Raw genomic sequence first — 6000 nt, forward strand, 5'->3', positions numbered from 1 at the left:
TTCTCATTGTCTTTACACAATGTAGACCATGAGGGCCACTGCCCCGATTTACTCCTTTTTAACCACCGGAAGCTACTAATAACAGTACCTTTTTCCCACAAGGCACCTCTTTGATCTCATCCATCTTAGTCCCACTAATGACTTTTTCTTGGTATAAGAATACCTCGCAGCCAACATACTACCCAAATATTCTGGTGAAAAGGTCACGACTCTCGCTACCCCACAGGGTTTACCTTCAACTCTAAACCAGAAACTCAATATCTTTCTCGCTTCCCGCAGAAAACTGAAATAGCACCACTCAGGTCACAGAAAGTGACATCTACACTATCGGCCTGTCGCTCGGCCTAGACCGTATACTCCCATAATGCACCATCCGTACTCATCCCTGAGTCTTGTGACTCCAACTGGCATCTCACCATCAATCCTTCGGAGCTAACTCACTTTCCCTCTCAAGGGTTTCTCCACTGAAACTCATTCATCATGGCCCTCTGGCCCCATACTCCTTCACATCTAATCTCAGTCTAGACAATCACCATGGAATAACCGGTAAACCAGAAGCACTAACTGCCACATGTCATGGTACTCGAACCATGTCCTCTTCCTTCAATCCGCTCCGAATCATGGTACTCTAACCATGATATCATCTCTCGAGCTGCTACAAATCATGGTACTCGAACCATGTTATCTCCACTTACTTTGCTACGAACCATGGTACTCAAACCATGTTCTCTCTTTTTAGTTCACTACGAATCATGGTACTCGAACCATGACATCACCTCTCAACCTGTTACTTAGCATGGTACTCGAACCATGACATCACCTCTCAACCTGCTACTTAGAACCTCCAGAATACTCCCTGCATCAAGTATGGGTCCTCTGTGTTCAGTAGTACGGGCCCATACTACCTTCCATATCTACCCATACTTTCTACACAGACCATCCTAGAGTTCCTAAGTAGCTGCTCAAACTTCTCAATCAGCAATCCCATCACGCGTGCTCGCTCCCCAGCGAAATGTTGTACTCTGTCAGCGCACTCATCTGACCACGGTCACCACCTAGGCTCTTCCTAGGCGCTCACACTTCTCTGCCATCAGCTGCTGAAGAACTCCTAATGATGCCAGCCATCTACCTCCTAAATATCGTCATATTCACTTAGTAGCTGACTCCCATCGTCGAGAGTTCCACAAAGCACGAAGCAAGCAGCATTCGGGCATCAAATGATCTCCACCAGCATGTAAAACCACTCTAAGTGATAACTCCCCTTGGTCTACTCAGACTCAAAAGATATCACCGAACACAGCAACTCTACCCCCTCACAGGTATCTAACTACCTTCTTAGTAGGCTCCACAAATGCTCATCTAGGTATCTCTCCAAGATTACTCCTCTGCTCATCCCTCTCTAAAAAGGATTTCTGCAGGATACTCATACTCGAAAGCACATCACAGATAACAACAATTCCTAGGCTAAGGCATCACAAATCAGGCCACTCTGGTCCTAAAATATGAAATACCTAGCCTATCTATAGCATGCATAATATCTCATAAATATCTCATAATACAAAAGTAAGGGTATTTTGGGAAATCACCGTTCGGGCACTAGCTGATTGTACATACTGCTCTTTTCCGCTTTCTCTTGAAATACATTACTCGTTTCTAGAAAATTCATTTCTTTTGAAAACTTTTCTCAAATCCTCAGTTTGAGTCCAGACGTACCCGTAGGTGTATCCGAATCCCTTAAACCAAGGCTCTGATACCAACATGTAACGATGCAAATTTTCAAACAATTTTTTTCATTTTAAAATCACATACTCTTCATAACATATTGAATAAAAATCACGTTTATTCAATTTACAAAACACAACTCCATGTTTGATTAATTAATACTCCAGGATCCTCAAAACATAACTCATTCTCTGGTATGTACAATCAAGCCAGTGCCGTCTTGTGATCCTGAGGAACCTGAAACACATAACGCGTAACAGAGTTAGCATAAAGCTTAGTGAGTTCCCCAAATACCACATACAACAATGTGCCACTCGAGGCTATACTCTGTAAGACCCTCTGGTGCGGTTTGTAAAGCTCCGCATGGCATAAATCACAATGAAATAATGCACAACATAAAAACATAAGGCAGGATAATATATACTTTATGTAAGCACATAAGACCTTCCGGTCACACATAACTACCACTCAAGGTAAGCTATAGTGAGAAGACTCACCTGACAAGCAGCCAATAGAGACCTCACTCTCGAATCTTGAACTAGCCTCCACCTAACACAAGGGATGGATATCTCTAAGTAATATTCTAATCACAACTCTAATCACCGAAGGCTATTCTTCCTCTCTTTAATTCTTTGAAGTGGATAAAAGACCATTTTACCCCTCCATGGTCTCTATTACTCCTGTTGACCAAAGCCCCAAAGTTAACCGAAGTCAAACTCGAGTCAACAGTCCATGTTTGACCCGACTCGTCGAGTGCACTCATGCAACTCATCGAGTCCACTCACATCCTCAAAAGTCTCATGAAGGTCTAGCCCAGCTCGCCGAGTTGACCCCCAACTTGTCGGGCTATCGCATTAACAAGCTCATTGGGACAAACCCTCACTGACTCGTCGAGTCAACGCATGGACTCGGAGAGTCCCCTCGGTTCGATTCCTCATTCAGACGTCCAAGGTCAGATCTATCAATCCAAGCCCTAGATCTAGCCCTTCAAGACACAGGAGATACATAAAGTCTCGACCTTTACATTCATGCATGGCATGAACACCTCAAAATGCCAAAACAAAGCCCTTCTTAAGGTGTTAAGCACAACAACCCTTAATGGATGAATAAATTTGGGACCTTTGGACTCTAGGGACTTCACAAGGTCTGGATCTGAGGTCTAGGCTTCTAGTTAATCGATTTTACTCAAAGTCCCCAAGCAAAGGTGATAAAATACCTAGAACTCCAAACATATAAGATCTAACCAAAATAATGGGAAAGATGTAGACTTTTTACCTCCCTCAGAAGCTCTGGACGATCTATCATTGAATCTAACAGCCTCCTTTTGCTCCATGCTTGATCTATGTCTCTTCTTCTCAAAAGATGCACTAAGAATCCCAAGATAACTTCTCTCTCACTTTCTAGCTCAAATGGCGGTTAGGGTATGCTCTCAGGGTGTAGGGTGACTAGTGAGGCGTAAATGGGGGCATAAGTTTCCTTAAATTGGCCCCAACCCCGGGAAATTAAGGTTTCTTTGCCTAGCACCAACTCGGCGGTCTGCCTCTCGACTCGTCGATTCCATTCATTAAATCCCACACGGAAACTCGACCCTACTCGGCGAGTTGGACTCCCAACTCATCGAGTCACTCCATAATCCTCAAGAATTCAACTAAACAATAACATACCTAAAATTCCAGATGTTACACTAAAAAGCTCCATCAAATTCAAGTTCCTTTTGATTTCAGTTCATTGTTGATGATTTACGACGAGTAATTTGAGTTCGTTGTAGTTAAAATGGGGAAATAAACAATGGGAACAACTTAAAAATATAACTACAAATTGATTAATTGATTACAAAAAAGCAAAAACATGACTACAAAGTGTAAGCAGCAGATGACAGCAAGGTAAGCAGCCAACTCTAGAGAGGAAAACAAGGTAAGCAGACGACCCTAGCGTCTACTTGATGAAGAGATCGCCGAAAAGAAGGGATGTTTGTTTCATGTGAAGAGGAGTGACAACTTGTATCTCTTATGCATTTTTTAGGTTATGAACCATGGGTTTTTTGTTTAAAATTGATTGGGAAGAGGTTAGAAGACACATGTCTATGTCTGCACCAAGAAGAGGGCTATGGCAATTGGGAAATTCCCATCACCAACCGTCACTAGAGATTAGCACGGACAAATGATGATAATAGAAATTTTCATATCTCAGGAAAAATATGCCCGGTTAGATAATAATAAAAGGGTAAAAAATGAATGACTAAGAAGTTATACCACTTTTAATAATGGTTAGTGTACTTGGAAAGTACACAAAAAAATTATCCAAGGATGTAAGTGTTGCGAAAATCCGACTCTGATTGGAGGAGTTATGATTTCATAAAATATAAAAATTAATCGTGTTGATAATGTTATTAATGTCAAAATGGCACAAAGAAATCGACTGAGTTTTGACTAACATCATTAAGAGGAAAATCGTTGCACTCCAAGAGATAAGGAATTTGAAAGGAAAAATGTCAAAAGAAAATTTGTATGAAGAATATAGAACTTTTAGAAAAATATAAAATGCGGGTAAAAAATAAAAATAAAATTTGACAAAGCAACCTTAAGGAAAATTGTAGTACTAGCAGAGAGCTACAGAAATATATAAAGAGGGTAAGAAACAAGATTCATATAAGGAAGATATAATTTTTTATAAAAGATTTGGAGGTGCACACCAAGTGTGCGCCATGCTCGACATGCAAGTCTGACTGTTGGGTCTGAAATTATGGTTTATACTTTATTTTTCTAGGAAATTGTATTTTTCTATAAGGTTTTATGAGTTTACGGCCAACGAGGTGTTTACAGCCGTAAACCCATTTACGACCCATGTTTCTCATGTGTATATATATATATATATATATATATATATATATATATATATATATATATATATATATATATATATATATATATATATATATAGGGGTGATGGGTGTGAGGAATGCATGATATAGTAGAGAGAGAAAGGAGCTTATGTGTGTGTGTGCGAATCTCATGTAAAGGAGCATCATTCCAATCTATTCAATACATTAAAGATTCAAGTTATTATTCTTCTCCCTCTCTTCTATTTTGATCTGACATCATCCGTTTGATTGGGATTCTGCAGCATCAAACGGATCTCATTGATACACAAGCATTTTGGGGACTTACGCTGACATGAAGACTCGTTGCGATTAGAGAGATGTGGACCATCAGAACTGTGACACGTGGAAAACTCTGGATGGAGCCACGACTCGAGTGCACATCACACATGAAGTTCCCCACACATACAACCCCTTTAAATAGGGGTCCTCACTTTCTGATTTCTTCACACCCAAAACTCTTTCTCTCTATCTCTCAAGCTATTTCGGAAGTCCTCCTAATGGCACAAAGCTTCAAATGTAGTAGCATGGATACTTCAGATTACCCCACTAGAGTGATTTTACGGCCCCATTTTACTATCTTAAAAGTTTTACAGGGGGAATACATGCTTATCAAAATGCTTTACCAAAATATATTTATATCTATAAATATCAGTCTTTTTTATAAAGCTTCAAACCACAGGATAATGTATCTATAGATACTCTAGCTAGTTGTAAGCTATGATACTATGCCTAAGAGTTATGATGTCTGATAGTCTAGGAAGAGATATTACATAGATCTTATAATTTCCTATTCTCTAGGATAACATGGTACCTAAAAGTAATGTTGGTCAAATATAAGGATATGCACTTGACCTAATTGTTACTCTGCTCAAATATCTAGTTATCAAATTAACTAAAATTAGGGTATATATGTATGGGTTTATATATATATATATATATATATATATATATATATATATATATATATATATCACTTTCTTATTAATCACTATTCGACGTCCGATGAAGCGTTGTGGCAGGGAAATCACTAGTCAAACAATGTCGATTATAGGGATTCATGGTAATACATTACAATCACCATAGAGATACGACTACCAAGAGGGACACCTTAGATTGGTAGATAAAATATGTTAGGATTAACAAAATATCCTAAAAATATATAAGATAGGATCAGTAGACATCCTAAAAAGATAGTAAATTAGGATTAGTAAAATATCCTAAAAAGATAATAATTAGGATTGGTAAAGCATTCTAAAAATATAGTAAGTTAGGATTTGTATATCTTCCTATAGATATAATAAGATAGGATTAACAAAATGTCCAAAAAAAATAATAAGACAAGGGATAGTATAATAAAGCATAGGGAACCAGGAATTTTAGAATTATAAAATTTCTAG

The sequence above is a fragment of the Lactuca serriola genome, chromosome 5 (assembly GCF_051521515.1).
Source record: "Lactuca serriola cultivar US96UC23 chromosome 5, Lser_US96UC23_V15, whole genome shotgun sequence".
NCBI lineage: Eukaryota > Viridiplantae > Streptophyta > Magnoliopsida > Asterales > Asteraceae > Lactuca > Lactuca serriola.